Source organism: Odocoileus virginianus, chromosome 4, assembly GCF_023699985.2.
Source record: "Odocoileus virginianus isolate 20LAN1187 ecotype Illinois chromosome 4, Ovbor_1.2, whole genome shotgun sequence".
Taxonomy (NCBI): domain Eukaryota; kingdom Metazoa; phylum Chordata; class Mammalia; order Artiodactyla; family Cervidae; genus Odocoileus; species Odocoileus virginianus.
Window position 1 is genome coordinate 7,444,239 of NC_069677.1, and position 15,568 is coordinate 7,459,806.

The 15,568-nt window shown below is 36.9% G+C and overlaps 1 protein-coding gene and 1 pseudogene across 7 annotated transcripts in view; one reads left to right on the plus strand and one right to left on the minus strand.

Moving 5' to 3' along the window:
• The window catches only part of GSK3B (glycogen synthase kinase 3 beta), a 275,257-nt gene that overhangs the window by 153,123 nt on the left and 106,566 nt on the right, over positions 1–15,568 (minus strand). The gene's annotated exons all lie outside the window — the stretch shown is intronic.
• LOC110142556 (small ribosomal subunit protein eS25 pseudogene) lies at positions 10,696–11,166 on the plus strand (annotated as a pseudogene).

Consider the following 15,568-nt stretch of genomic DNA (forward strand, 5'->3'; position numbering starts at 1 on the left):
TCGATTCTAGATTGTCCAGTCCAGCATTTTGCATGACATACTCTGCATATACTCTGCATATATGACATACAGGTTTCTCAGGAGACAGGTAAGGGAGTCTGGCACTTTGTTGTGATATACACAGCCAAAGCCTTTAGCATAGTCAATGAAGCAGAAGTAAACGTTTCTCTGGAACTCCCTTGCTTTCTCCATGACCCACCAAACATTGACAATTTGATATCTTGTTCCTCTGCCTTTTCTAAACCTAACTTATACATCTGGAACTTCTTGGCTCACATACTGCTAAAGCCTAGACTGAAGGATTTTGAGTTACTTTGCTAGCATGTGAAATGAGTGCAATTGTATAGTAGTTAGAACATTCTTTGGGATTAGAACGAAAACTGACCTTTCCCAGTCCTGTGGCCACTGCTGTGTTTTTCAAATTTGCTGGCAAATTGAATGCAGCACTCTTAACAGCATCATCTTTTAGGATTTGAAATAGCTCACCTGGAATTTCATCAGCTCCACTAGCTTTGATCCCAGTTATGAATCCCAGGGACGGAGGAGCCTGGTAGGCTGCTGTCTACGGGGTCGTACAGAGTCGAACACGTCTGAAGCGACTTAGCAGCAGCAGCAACAGCATGCTTCCTAAGGCCCACTTGACTTCACACTCCAGGAGGCCTGGCGCAAGGTGAGTGACTATACCACCATGATTATCCAAGTCATTAAGACCTTTTCTCTATAGTTCTTCTGTGTATTCTTTTTTTTTTTAGTTGTGGCATGTGGAATCTTTCTTTATTTTTTAAAATATTTATTTATTTATGCAGATCTTTAGTTGCAGCATGTGAACTCTTAGGCACAGCATGTGGGATCTAGTCCCCTGAAAAGGGATCGAACCTAGGCCCCCCTGCATTGAGAGCATGGGGTCTTAACCACTGGACCACCAGGAAAGTGAAAGTGAAGTTGCTCAGTCGTGTCCGACTCTTTGCAACCCCATGGACTGTAGCCTACCAGGCTTCTCCGTCCATGGGGTTTTCCAGGCAAGAATACTGGAGTGGGTTGCCATTTCCTTCTCCTCTTCTGTGTATTCTTGCCAACTCTTCTTAATCTCTTCTGCTTGTTAGTTCTTTACCAGTTCTGTCCTTCATCATGTCCATTCTTGCATGAAATGTTCTGTTGGTAGCTCCAATTTTCTTGAAGAGATCTCTAGTTTTCCTCCATTCTATTGTTTTCCTCTTCTTTGAACTGTTCATTTAAGAAGGCTTTCTTATATCTCCTTGCTATTCTCTGGAACTCTGCATTCAGTTGGGTATATTTTTCCCCTTCTCCTTTGCCTTTCACTTTTCTTCTTTCCTCAGATATTAGTAAAGCCTCCTCAGAAAAGCACTTTGCCTTGTTGTATTTCTTTCTTTTGGGGGATGGTTTTGGTCACCACCTCCTGTACAATTTACAAACTTCTGTTCATAGTTCTGCAGGTACTCTGTTTACCAGATCTAATCCCTTGAATCTATTTGTCACCTCTGCTGTATAATCATAAGGAATGTGATTTAGGTCATACCTCAATGGTCTAACAAGGTTTTCCCTGCTCTATTCAATTAAATGCCTAAATTTTGCAATACACGAAGCTCCTGATCTGAGCCACACTCAGATCCTGGTGTTCTTTTTGCTGACTTCATAGAGATTTGCCATCTTCGGCTGCAAAGAATATAATCAATCTGATTTCGGTATTAACCATTTAGTGATATCCATGTGTAGTTGGGTTGTTGGAAGAGGGTGTTTGCTATGACTAGTGTGTTCTCTAGACAAAACTGTTTGTTAGCCTTTGCCCTGCTTCATATTGTACTCCAAGGCCAAACCTGCCTGTTACTCCAGGTATCTCTTGACTTCCTCCTTTCACATTCCAGTCCCCTGTGATGAGAAGGATTTTTTTTTTTGGTGTTAGTTCTAGAAGTTCTTGTAGATCTTCACAGAACCAGTCAATTTCAGCTTCTTCAGTATCACTGGTTAGGGCACAGACTTGAATTACTGTGATAACGAATGGTTTGCCTTAGAAATGAACCAAGATCCTTCTGTCGTTTTTTTAGATTGCACCCAAGTACTGCATTTCAGACTCTTTTGTTGACTATGATGGCTACTCCATTTCTTCTAAGGGATTCTTGCATAGACATAATGGTCATCTAATTAAATTCATCCATTCCCATTCATTTCAGCTCACTGATTCCTAAAATGTCAATGTTCACTCTTGCCATCTCCTGTCTGACCATGTCCAAGAAGCCTAAGAGGCCTTAAAAAGAACTCTCATTCTTGGGAAACACCCACCTTATGGTCTTTGTCATCTCCTAGCTTTGCCTACCTGACCCAACAATAAAGAAGGATGGAACCAGCTTAAGTCTGTTAACAGTAACTGCTGGATAAGTTCCTTTTAATATCACACCTCCAAAATCTGCAGAAGCACTGGAACACATACTCTAAAATCAATGGAAAAGTTTGCTCCATTTAAAATGACAGCAAGAGAGAGAGAAAGAAATGCAATCCTGTACTTCAAGTACTTGTATTTTAATAAATATCCGTGTGTAGTTTTATAAAATACTAACTGTTGTATGTGTTTATACTATATACATCCTTTCTATTTGTAGAAAGTATTCTCATACTAATGGCACACAGTAGTCTATCTGTACAAAGTCTCAAAAATCTTGAGAACAACAACAAAAAAAGACACAGCTGAAATTTTGGTTCAAATACACTGTTACTAATGAATTCATTACACATGCTTTATAAGCATTATCTGTGTATTAAACAGGTATTGTGCTAAGAAATGGAGTCCCCCAAAATGAAGAAGATAAACAAGAACCCTTCCTTGATGGGGCTTTCTGTCAAAGAGAATTTATTTATTAATGAAATCTCAATTCAATATGTATTCAAAATCTGGGTTCAGTATTTCCTATAACATAATAGAGCCAAATACCTTACTATTAATAATCTTAATTATAATAATATATAATCTATATAATAATATATATAATCTATATAATATATATAATGTATAATCTATATAATAATATAGATTATTATATAATAATATAATCATCTTACTTAATCTTAATCCTGTGAAAGGCATGAAATTACTTTCACCTCACAGATGAAGGAACTGAGCCTCCAGGAAATTAAGAGACTCACTGGAAATCACAAACTATTAAAAAGAGGCCACATTAAAACAGCTATACTAACTCCAAGTGATGACTCTGTTATTACTATTATCAATCTGCTTCTAAGAAAAGGCCAACAGGAAAAGGTACTACTGGCTGTCCAGATTATGAAATTAACCTTAACTAGAAATAAAGTTCTAGAAATCTTTAAAAACATTCTGGTGCAAATATATACAAATTAACAGGACCAAGACTGAACTGAAGACTTCTCTAAATTGATTCCCTCTAAGACTCCATCCAATTTAACCATCTAGTCTATGTACATTCATGCTTCACAGATGAAATATATTGTAATAATAATTATAAAATATATATGTGTAGAAGCATCATACTTTCTCACCAGTCTCTATTATAAAAAGTGAAACTGTGTAACCACAGAAGAGCTTAACAGTAGAGTTTAAAGTTTCAGAGATTTTATTTGGTAAACAGTCCTGTGCTACTTGTGATCTGGTAGATCAACAAGGTCAACAAAAAGTCATGTGAACTACTGCTTTTAAAATGTTACTTTAAATCTTATCAAGAAGAAATATACCATGTCCCCTACTTGAGACACCGATACACACAATCCATAGTCACATACCTTTCTCCCAGATCCCTGCATTATCCAAAAAGGAGCAAGTAAATCTTAAGGGAGAAAAGAACAAATGTACCAAACAATCCACATAACAAGAAAAATAGAGAAAAAACAGTGGACCTCAGAGACCAGTAAAAGCTGCTGAATCCAAATTCATTAATACATCCATCAAAGCAAGTGAAGCAATACCCTCCTGCCATAAACTCTTTCCCAAGTAGACAACAGAACCCATAACTTTGGAAAACTGAAATATATGAATTCAAATTTTATTGAGTTGGGTTATTCCACTTCTAGAGCAGGATAAATAGTCCAGATAATCTTGTCAACAACAGATATGGGCTCCAGAAATTAACCAAGCACTGACATCTTAAGTTTTCCTTCAGCGATAAATTTTCTGGAGTCATATTTCTGAGAGAGTGTACTAGACAATTCTTATGTCCAAAACATGTACATAAAGTCTAATTTATCACTAATTTTATAATTTTTCATCTTACATTTTCAACTACAAGTAGTGTTATTACATTCAGAGTTAATACATACAATTAATTAATACCTTCCCACTCCTCTCTAAAAACTTCTCCCCTCCCACTGGGTTGAGCAAAGTATTCATTCATAAATAAGGACTTAAATAAGCCCATAAATAAGTACTTATTTATTCCTAGACTAGACAGTGGAAAATCAACAATACACTCCCATCCTGTCATGGACCTAGAGCTTAATGAGGAAAGCAAAAATTATTTATACAAATAACTGCCCTGCTATGTAATAAACTGAGGTGAGAGTACAAAAAAGAAAATTACAGGATGCAATGAAACCCTTAGTGGAGGATCTAGAACCTAATTAGAATTGGGTCACCTAGAAAAAGTGAAATATTCTGGTTGAAATTTGAAAAGTATGAAGAGGGGAGGGGAGAACAGGATGGGAAAAGAAAATAAAGCCTTGTTAAAAGACACTGAAGGAGTTCAGGAAAACAGGAATAAAAGAAGTGTGTGTGTGTGCTCAGTTGCTAAGTCATATCCAACTCTTGCGACCCCCTGGACTATAGCCCATCAGGCCTCTCTGTCCATGGGATTTGCCAGGAAGGATACTGGAGAGGGTTGCCATTTCCTTCTCCAGGGGATCTTCCCAACCCAGGTATCAAACCTACATCTCTTGCACTGCGGGCAGATCATTTATCGCTGAGCCACCAGGGAAGCCCTCTTATCTTTGAGGTTTCAGCTTAAATACCACTTTCTTGGACAAGCTTACTCTATGACCATCCTAACAAAGTATTTTCCTTTGTTATTATCCTACCAATGAAATCACTTTTCCTTCAAAGCAATTATCACAATTTTTAAATACACAAAAAATGTCCTGATCACATTAAGTATCCAAACTATGTCTTTCAAATGAATTAAAAATCAGTGAATGAATGGATTTAGCCACAACGATATAGCTAACACACAGGAAAGCAAGATCTGCACAACCTAAATCCATTGTTCAAGATACCATAAAAATATCACTATAACTCATCTCAAACTTTACTATTAAACTAGATATAATAATACTTGGGCTTCCCAGGTGGCTCAGTGGTAAAGAATCCACCTCCTCAATTCAGGAAATGCAGGTTCAATCCCTGAATCAAGAAGATCCCCTGGAGAAGGAAATGGCACCCCACTCCAGTGTTCTTGCCTAGAAAATCTCACATACAGAAAAGCCAGGTGGGCTACAGTCCATGGGGCCACAAAAGAGTTTGATACAACTTAGCAACTAAACAACAACAAATAATACTTCCTGTAATTGGAGAAAAAAAAAGTATTGTAAAGTTTCTAGATATCTTAAAATGTAAAAATTACAAAGACCAAAGTACTCAGAAATGTAATGGAAAGTCTGAATTTGTGAAAAAGTAATAAAATAGTTTTACTTCAACACTTCTCAAAATATGTCTAAAAGACTCTGAATAAGCAAGAGACAATAATGAATAGCAGACAGAACTTCAAATTTTCATAACAGAACAATTTCTTGGAATGAAACATAGATTAAAATTTCCAGAAAAATCAATAATTTATATTCTTAATTCAGTACACAAAAGAATATTTAAAACTGGTTAAACAGACACCAGGCTTGCCTGTTGGCTCAGACAGTGAAAGAATCTGCCTCCAATGCTGGGAGACCTGAGTTCAAACTCTAGGTTTGGAAGATACCCTGGAGAAGGGAATGGCAACCCACTCCAGTACTCTTGCCTGGAGAATTCAATGGACAGAGGAGCCTGGCGGGTTAGAGTCCACAGGGTCACAAAGAGTCAGACACGACTGAGTGACTAACACTTTTAAACACCTTCCTGGCAAAGGTTCGTATAGTCAAAGCTATGGTTTTTCCAGTAGTCATGTACAGATGTAAGAGTTGGACCAATAGAAGGCTGAGCTCCAAAGAATTGATGCTTTCAAACTGTGGTGCTGAAGACTTGTCCCTTGAACAGCAAGGAGATCAAATCAGTAATCCTAAAGGAAATCAACCCTGGGTATTCACTGGAAGGACTAATGCTGAAGCTTAAGCTCTAATACTTTGGCCACCTGATGTAGAGAGTCAACTCACTGAAAAAGACCCTGATGCTGGGAAAGACTGAGGGAAGGAGAAGGGGACGACAGAGGATGAGATGGTTGCGTGGCATCACTGACTCAATGGACACGAGCTTGAGGAAACTCTGAGAGATAGTGAAGGACAGGGAATCCTGGAGTGATGCAGTCCACAGCGTCGCAGAGTCAGACATGACTTAGTGACTGAAAAATAAAACAAACCTTATACTAATAGTACAAACCTGAGTTCTATTCCCGAAAAGCAGGACCATGTAGTGAAAGAAGGTTGAGGATGAAAGAAGAAAAGAGTTCATCAGAGTCCCTGGGTAGCCTACTTGTTTTCTGACTGTCATCTCCTAACCTCCTTTTTCCCATGCCCTGATACATGCATTCAACAAGGAACAGAGGATGAAATGAGAGGAAACAGAAGAGCAGTATTTATTAAATATTTGACAAGTACAGTATTGGGCATATCGTATTTCACTTATTCCCACCAACCCCACAAGGCACTTATCATCATCCTTTGTTTCACAGGAAATAATTAAGTCTACATTCTTTCCACTATCTACTTCTTAAACTATTCTAATTAAATAATTGTATAATTAACTGTTTAATGTACTATCCACAAGGAGATGAGACAGGCCTGTATTTTATACCAGCTTTCATAAACAGTAAGAGCTCAAAGTTACTTGGATGAGTAAATAAATGAATCAGTAAGTGAATAAATGAGCAAAATAAACTAAAACTCCATCTCCTCCAAGATCTGCCCTAACCATTCTAAACTACAACGATTATTCCTCCTCTGGAGTCATACTGACGGTCTCTACCTATGCTGTCCAACCCAACAGTCACCAGCTCTGCAAAACTATCGAACACTAAAAACTGGTTAGTCTGAACTGAAACAGGCTGTCAATAATAACATATTTTGAAGACTCAGTATAAAAAATAGAATGTAAAATCTCCCAAAAACTTTTATATGTATTACATGTTAAAATGTTAGTATCTTTATATACTGAGTTAAATAAGATATATTACTATAATTAATTCCATTTGCTTTTTTTTAATTGGAATTGGCCATTAGAATTTTTAATTATATATGTGCCTTACAATATATTTTTACTGAAAAACACTGGTAACTTACATATTTCTATTTTATAGCATCTCTTTATGTTACAGAAGATAAGATGGTTGGATGGCATCACTGACTCAATGAACATGAGTTTGCGTAAACTCCAGGAGTTGGTGGTGATGGACAGGGAGGCCTGGCATGCTGCAGTCCATGGTTCACAAACAGTCGGACACAACTGAGCGACTGAACTGAACTTTATGTTATTTAAATATTCATATGTGATGTTTCCTTATAATGAAGTGCCCCTAGCTTTATAAAATGACAGTATGAACTGGAATGCACTTTTTACTGTACTTTACATAACATACAATTCACCCACTTGAAGTGTATGGTTTTGTGACTTTTAGCATATTTACAGGCTTCTGCATCCATCAACTCAATTTCAGAACATTTTCATGACATCAAAAAGAAACTATATACCCCTTAGCTGCCCTTCTCCAATCCCTCCATCTCTACTAGTCCGAAGAAAACATTAACCTACTTTCTATCTCTACAGATTTGCCTATTCTAAACATGTCACACCAATGGAATCATGTGGTCTTTTCTGACTGGCTTCTTTCACTTTCAGTGTTTTCCAAATTCTTATATGTTGAGGTTCTTTGATTGTATGATATATACATTTTTTTATTACTGAATACTATTCCATGTTATGGGTATTCTCCATTTTGTCTGTCCATTCATCAGTTGATGAACATTTGGGTGTTTCTACTTTTGGCTACAATGAATAATAAAGCTATGAATATTCATATACATGAACATATGGGTATATAGTTGTTTAATGTATACCGAGGAATGGAACTGCTAGAGTGTATGGTAACTCCTGGCTTCCCTGGTGGCTCAAATGGTAAAGAATCTGCCTGTAATAAAGGAGACCTAGGTTCGATTCCTGGGTCTGGAAGATACCCTGAAGAAGGGATTTGCTACCCATTCCAGTATTCTTGCCTAGAGCATTCCATGGACAGAGGAGCCTGGCAGGCTACATACAGTTCATGAGGTTTCAAAGAGTAGGTATTTTGAAGCATAAATGTTTGTGTTTAATAATGTTAAATTTACTTATTTTCTCTTTTGTTACTTGTGCTCTTTATGTCATCATATCTAAGAAGCCACTGCCTAATCCAAAGTCACAAAGATTTACTCCTGCTTTATTATCCTAAGAGTTTTAACTCTTGCATAGGTTTTTAATTTATCTTGAGACAATTTTTACATTGGTGTGAGGTAGAAATTCCACTTCACTCTTTTTACATGCAGTTATCCAGTTGTCTTAGACCATCTCTCAAAAATACAATTCTTGTCAAAACCAACTGACCACAGATGTAGGGGTTTATTTCTAAACTCTCAAATCTATTATATTGATCTACATGTCAATCATTATGCCAGTACCATGATGTGTAAATTACTGTACTTTTGTAGTAAGTTTTGAAATTGGGAAGTCCTCCAACTTTGTTCTCTTTTCAAGATATTTTTGGCTATTCAGGGGTTGTTATGGACTGAACTGGGTCCGCCCCACAAAAGACACAGGAGAGACTGTGAAATAAAGAGAAGCCTGGCATGCTGTCATTCATGGGGTCACAAAGAGTCAGACACAACTGAGCAACTGAGCAGCAACAAAAGACATACAGAAGTTCTAAGCCTCAATACCTCAGAATGTGACTTTATTTACAAAGAGGGATTTTACAGAAGTAATCATGTTGAAATGAGGTTATTCTGATGGCCCCTAATCAGTCCCCTCTAAGGACTGGTGTCCTTATAAAAGAACTGAATTTCAGAAACAGAAATGAACACATATAGGGCAGACAATGTGAAGACCCAAATGGAGAAGACAGGCAGGTGAACAGAGTGATTCATCTACAAGCCAAGGAATTCAGAGGATTGTCAGCAAACACCAGAAACCAAAACAGTCAAGGGGGGATTCTCCCAAAAGCTGTGGCCCAGCCAGCATCTTGATTTTGGACTTTTAGCTTCTGGAACTGTGAGACAATAAATTTCTGTTCTTTTAAGCCACCTGGCTTTTGGTACTTTGTTATAGAAGCCATAAAACACTAATGCAAAATCACTTGTATTTCCACTGAATTTTAGGATCAGCTCATCAATTTTTGCAGAAAAGCAGTTTTGATAGGGATTGCATTGAATCTGCAATCAATTAGGAGTACTGCCACCTAAACAATATTAAGTCTTCCAATCCATGAACATGGAATGTCTTTCCATTTCTGTCTTCTTTAATTTCTTTCAACAATGGTTTCTAACTTCCAGAGTATAAGTTTTATATTTCTTTTGCTAAATTTGTTAAACAATTTATTAAATTTACTGTTAAACTTACAGGTATTTTAACTCTTTTGATGTTATTGTAAGTGAAATTGTTTTCTTAATTTCATTTTCAGTTCACTCATTTCTACTGCACAGAAATACAACTTATTTTTATACACTGATTCTTTATCTTGCTAACAAAATCATTTATTAGCTATAATAGCAGACTAACAGTGGATTTCTCGGGGCTTCCTCAGTAAAGAAACTGCCTGCAATGCAGGAGACACAGGTTTATTCCCTGGGTCAGGAAGATCCCCTGAAGGAGAAAATGACAACCCATTCCAGTATTCTTGACTAAAGAATCCCATGGACAGAGAAGCCTGGCAGTCCATAGGGTTGCAAAGAGTCCCATGCAACTGAACATACACACACAGTGGATTTCCTGGACTTTCGGTACCCATCTGATCTGCAAACGGAGACAGTCTGACTTCTTCCTTACCAATCTGGATGCCTTTGATTTTTTTTTACTTGCTGAATTGCCCTTGGTAGAACCTCCAATACAATGTCAAATAGAAACAGCAAGAGTGGACATTCTTACCTTGCTCCAGATGTTAAGGGAAAGCATTCAGTCTTTTAGATTAGCTCATGGTTTTACCATGTTAGCTCATGGTTTTTTCACAGATACTCTTTATGTGGTTGAAAAAGTTCCTTCCTATTCCTAATTTGCTGAATATTTGTATCATGAATAAAATTTTACATTTAAGTCTCTATATTTCACACAATATGTAGCTCACTGGTGCTCTATGACACACTGAATGACTGAAAGTGGTATCAGGTACAACTTGCCCCAAAAAAAGTCTTGTTTTTTAACATATAGCAGAAAAATACAAATACTACTTTATTCTGATAATTCAGAAGATATCCTTATCAAGAATATATATTAAACTAAATCCAATCATTAATTTTGCTGTTTTTGTTTTCTTTTTTTTTTTTTTAAACATCCTCGCTTTTTATCCGACATCTTAGCAAGGCGGCAGTGGTTGCGGTTGTTCTCCGGCCTTCACTATGCCGCCCAAGGACGACAAGAAGAAGAAAGATGCCGGAAAGTCGGCCAAGAAAGACAAAGATCCAGTGAACAAATCCGGGGGCAAGGCCAAAAAGAAGAAGTGGTCCAAAGGCAAAGTTCGGGACAAGCTCAATAACCTAGTCTTGTTTGACAAAGCAACATATGACAAACTCTGTAAAGAAGTTCCCAACTACAAGCTTACAACTCCAGCTGTAGTCTCTGAGAGACTGAAGATTCGTGGTTCCCTGGCCAGAGCAGCCCTTCAGGAACTCCTCAGTAAAGGACTTATTAAACTGGTTTCAAAGCACAGAGCTCAAGTGATTTACACCAGAAACACCAAGGGTGGAGATGCCCCAGCTGCTGGTGAAGATGCATGAACAGGTCCCACCAGCTGTACATTTTGAAAAATAAAACTTTATTAAATCAAAAAATAAATTAAAAAAATAGAATAAAATAAACATCCTCAGTGTGTTGCCAATTAAAGTATTCTAAGATAAGGGGTTGTTGTTGTTTAGTAACTAAGTCGTGTCGGACTCTTTTGCAACTTCATGGACTATAGCCTGCCAGGCTCCTCTGTCCATGGGATTCCACAGGCAAGAATACCAGAGTGGGTTGCCATTTCCTTCTCCAGGGGATCTTCTGGACCCAGGGATGGAACTCAAGTCTCCTGCATTACAGGCAGATTCTTTACCACTGAGCCACTGGGGAACCAAGACTCATTTAACTGCCAAATGACTCTGAGAATAAAGATTTAATTTAAAAAATAAGTCTATAACATGTAGCAGTTTTAGGAAAGGAGACAGTTACAGAAAGATCAAAGTAATAGTATGTCTTAATAAAAGTTTAGAAGTTTAGGACACATTTACAAATTCCTTACCATAGAAACAAAGTTAACCTAAAAATCAAATCTCCTTTAATCAACAAAACTTAAAACTTCATAGTAACTCAGCAGGAGAGCAATTTCTATCAGTGCATTGAACAATTATCATCCCAGTATCTTGTTTAGTTACTAAACATATAATAATGTTTAATATGGTAGTATAGAAATATTATCACTAGAAATTACTTGCATCAAATAAAAAACTACCTGGCTTTTACTCAGGGTATTGCCCTAAAGAACTCTTATTTATGCCTCTAACTGATCCAGTCATAACTTTAAAAACAGGCAAGCACTTCTTAATTACACTGTAAGTGGTTCCTTCATCCACTTTTTGGAATAAATGATCAAATAGTAAGAAAAAGGGTAAAAATATTTTAAAAGTAACAGCTTACCCACCACAATTAAGAAACATATATATACTCTATCCAGAAGTTTCATAACATTGAAGAGCTGAAGATGCATTACCTTAAGGAACTTGTACTCCTCTTGGAAAGATTAAACATAAGCTAAAATAAATCATTGCAAATATATAAGCAAGCAGATAGTGTGTAATACATAGTATACAAAGTAGTGAGTTGTGTTTTCATAAATACTACAGCTTTTGTTTCACCATCACCTTTCACATGTAACTGTTACTTCTGCGCAATTCAGTATTTATTGAGTTTAGAAAAACACTGAGCTTATAGAATGAAGCACCCAGTTTTTTATACTTCATACACTTTAAATGATGATTATACTAGGTCAATCATTAAACTCCCTTAGGTAAACCTGCTTCTGCCAGAAAGTCATCACTAACAATAGAAACAGTCCAAGTATAATGTTTATTCTCACCTAGATTAACACATTATTTCCCTAGAATATCCTATAGGGAATAAAGTAACAGATTAGTAAATTAAAAGCATATAAAGAATTTGGGGATTCCTTATCATTATTAATAACCTTCTATAACTACAACAGAGGCAACATACTGCACTGTTTTATATTAATATTTTTCATTTAGTGTAAGAATAGTTTTTATACATGAGGATACTGAGGTACAGCTAAGAAACCTGTCCAAGATCATGGCTAGTAAATGGCATATTCAGAAGGTGAATAAAAGAACTGACTGTCTTAAGAGTCAAGCTCTTACTCAATATGCTACTACCTCCTAAACGATTTTTAAACTCTATAGATGATAATCTCAAGTTTCTTATTTTCATATCATAATTTACACTTGAGCATGGCTCCATGGAAAGAGGACATTAAAAAGGCATGAAAGGTTTTCAAAAACTTGTGGTAGATCAAATAGACATCTACATGCAAAAAATTGAATATAAACTGAACTTACACCTTTCAAACTATGAATTTAAAATGGATCACAGATCTAAAGTAAAAGTATGAAACTTCTAAAAGAAATTTAGGTGACCATAGGTTTGGTAATGACTTTTTAGATATAACACCAGTATTAAATTCCATGAAGGAAAAACTAGTAAGTTGACTTCTGCTCAACAAAAAGCCAAAAACTGGGAGAAAATATTTGCAAAACACATATCTAATAAAGGACATGTACTCAGAATATATGAAGCATTCTTAAAATTCAATAGTAAGAAAACAATCCAATTAAAAACAAGCAAAAGACTTAAGACACCACAGCAAAGAAGCTATACAGATGGAAAATAAACTATGAAAATATGCTCAACTGTTGGGGTCCTTCAATGGACCGGAACCTGGTGGTACAGAGTCGACGATAAGAAAGTGAAAGACAGAAAGAGGCTGATCCCTTGGTTTACGCAGAGGACCAATAAAGTCCTTGACACAGGACTTGCATCGCTCACCAAGGTACCAGGCACCCTCTGGAGTGGGTCTTAGAAGCCCGGGCAGAAAAGTGAGCACGACGGGTCTCCACGCTCCAGAAAGTCAGCCAGAAAAAGATAGAGAGAGAGAGAAAAAGAGAGAGAGAGACAAAAAAAGACCCGGGGACCTAAGCTCTAATGGAACAAAGGTGCTTTAATGATTTTTCTATGAGTATATACAGGCTGCAGTACAAGAAACTTCTTTCGGGAATGACAGAATTCAGAAAATCAAACGTACAGCAATCGTTACCAAGGGAACAAGGGGTAATGTTAGTCACAAGCTCAGGACACAATCCATATCTCAAGAAAGGGGAACGAGACTAAACAGTTTGTCCTAAAGAGAATGTTTACTAAAGGAGACCCAAGCTTGCCTCACACAATGACCTCAGTCCCTGGGAGCAGCGTGCTGTTTTGCTTAAAGAGGGACAAAGGACTCATGAGGGACAGCACGTAGGAATCCTCCCGTCAAACATTCCCTGACACTCAACATCGTATGTTATTAGGGAATTGCAAGATTAAAATAAAGATACTACTACAAACCTATTAGGATGGCTAAAATCCTAGGTTTTAGATTTAAAGATTGAAGGCAGGAGAAGGGGACAACAGAGGATGAGATGGTTGGATGGCATCACCGACTCAACAGACTGAGTTTGAGCAAGCTCCAGGAGCTGTTGATGGACAGGGAAGCCTGGCGTGCTGCAGTCCATGGGGTCACAAAGAGTCGGACACGACTGAGTGATTGAACTGAACTGAAAATCCTACAATACTGACAACACCAAAGGCTGGTGAGGATATAGAACAACAGAACTTTTATTAATTGCAATGTTAAACTGCAGTAACCAATTGAGAATGCAAAACTGTAGAGCTACTTTGAAAGACAATTTGGCATTTTCCTATGGAACATATTCCTATCATACATTCCAGCAATTGCATTCAAATATATTTACCCAAGTGAGTTGAAAACATGTCCACTAGGAAACCTGCACACAATTATTTACAGCCAACTTTATTCATGTTTACCAAAACGTGAAGATAGAACCAAAATGTCCTTCGATAGGTGAACAGATAAACAAACCTAGATATAATCAATACAATGGAACAGTACTGAGCAACAAAGATAAATGAGCAATAAATGCCACAAAAAGACATGGAGGAACTTAAGGTGAATACTGCTGTGTCAAATAAAGAAGTCTACAAAGACTACAATACTATATGATTCCAACTACATGACATTCTGGAAAAGACAAAACTATAGAGACAGTAAAAAGATTCCTGACTGCCAGAAATAGGATGGGAGTAGGAATTAATAGGAAGAGCTCAAACTAAAGGCAGAGAAACTATTCTGTATGATAATGTAATGGTGGATGCATGACATTATGCATTTGTCAAAAACCACAGAACTATCCAACAACAAGAGCAGGCCCTAATGGCAATTATGAATAATGAACTATGGATTCTACTTAATAATAATGTGTCGATATTGGTTCATCAATCTTAACAATGCAAGATGTTAATAATGGGAAATTGTGGGTGTGGGGAGGAGTATATGAGAATTCTCTATATCTCCTGTTCAATTCTTCTGTAAACCCGAAACTGCTCTAATAAATAAAAGCTATTAATGTTTTAAAAAAGGCATCACAACACAATGGTTCTAAGCCAATAGAGCATGCATCACTTGGAAAATTTATTCATTATTAAAAATTTGAGGCAACAGAGTGGTTTGAGTTTTTATTTGTTTTGTTTTGTTACCTTATTACACATGCCTGGTACCTATCCCAAATCTAATAAAAAATAAAAGCCTTTGGGAGTAGGACCCTAACATGTTTACGTTTATAAAACTTCCCCAAGTGATTCTGTTAATATGATGCAAAAGAGCCAGGTACTTTTGAGTTAAATAGACCAGTCTGACTGTGGCTTTGTACTGAACTAGCAGGAACATAACTTCTGTGCATCCCATTTCCTCAAATGTAAAATGAGAGGATTAAACCTGACTGACAAACGAGTATGAATCAGAACACTAGGGTCACTTTCAGCTCAAAATTTCCTTCTCCTCTACATGAATGTAAATTTGAACTAAAATGATTTCTAAACTACATACTCCTT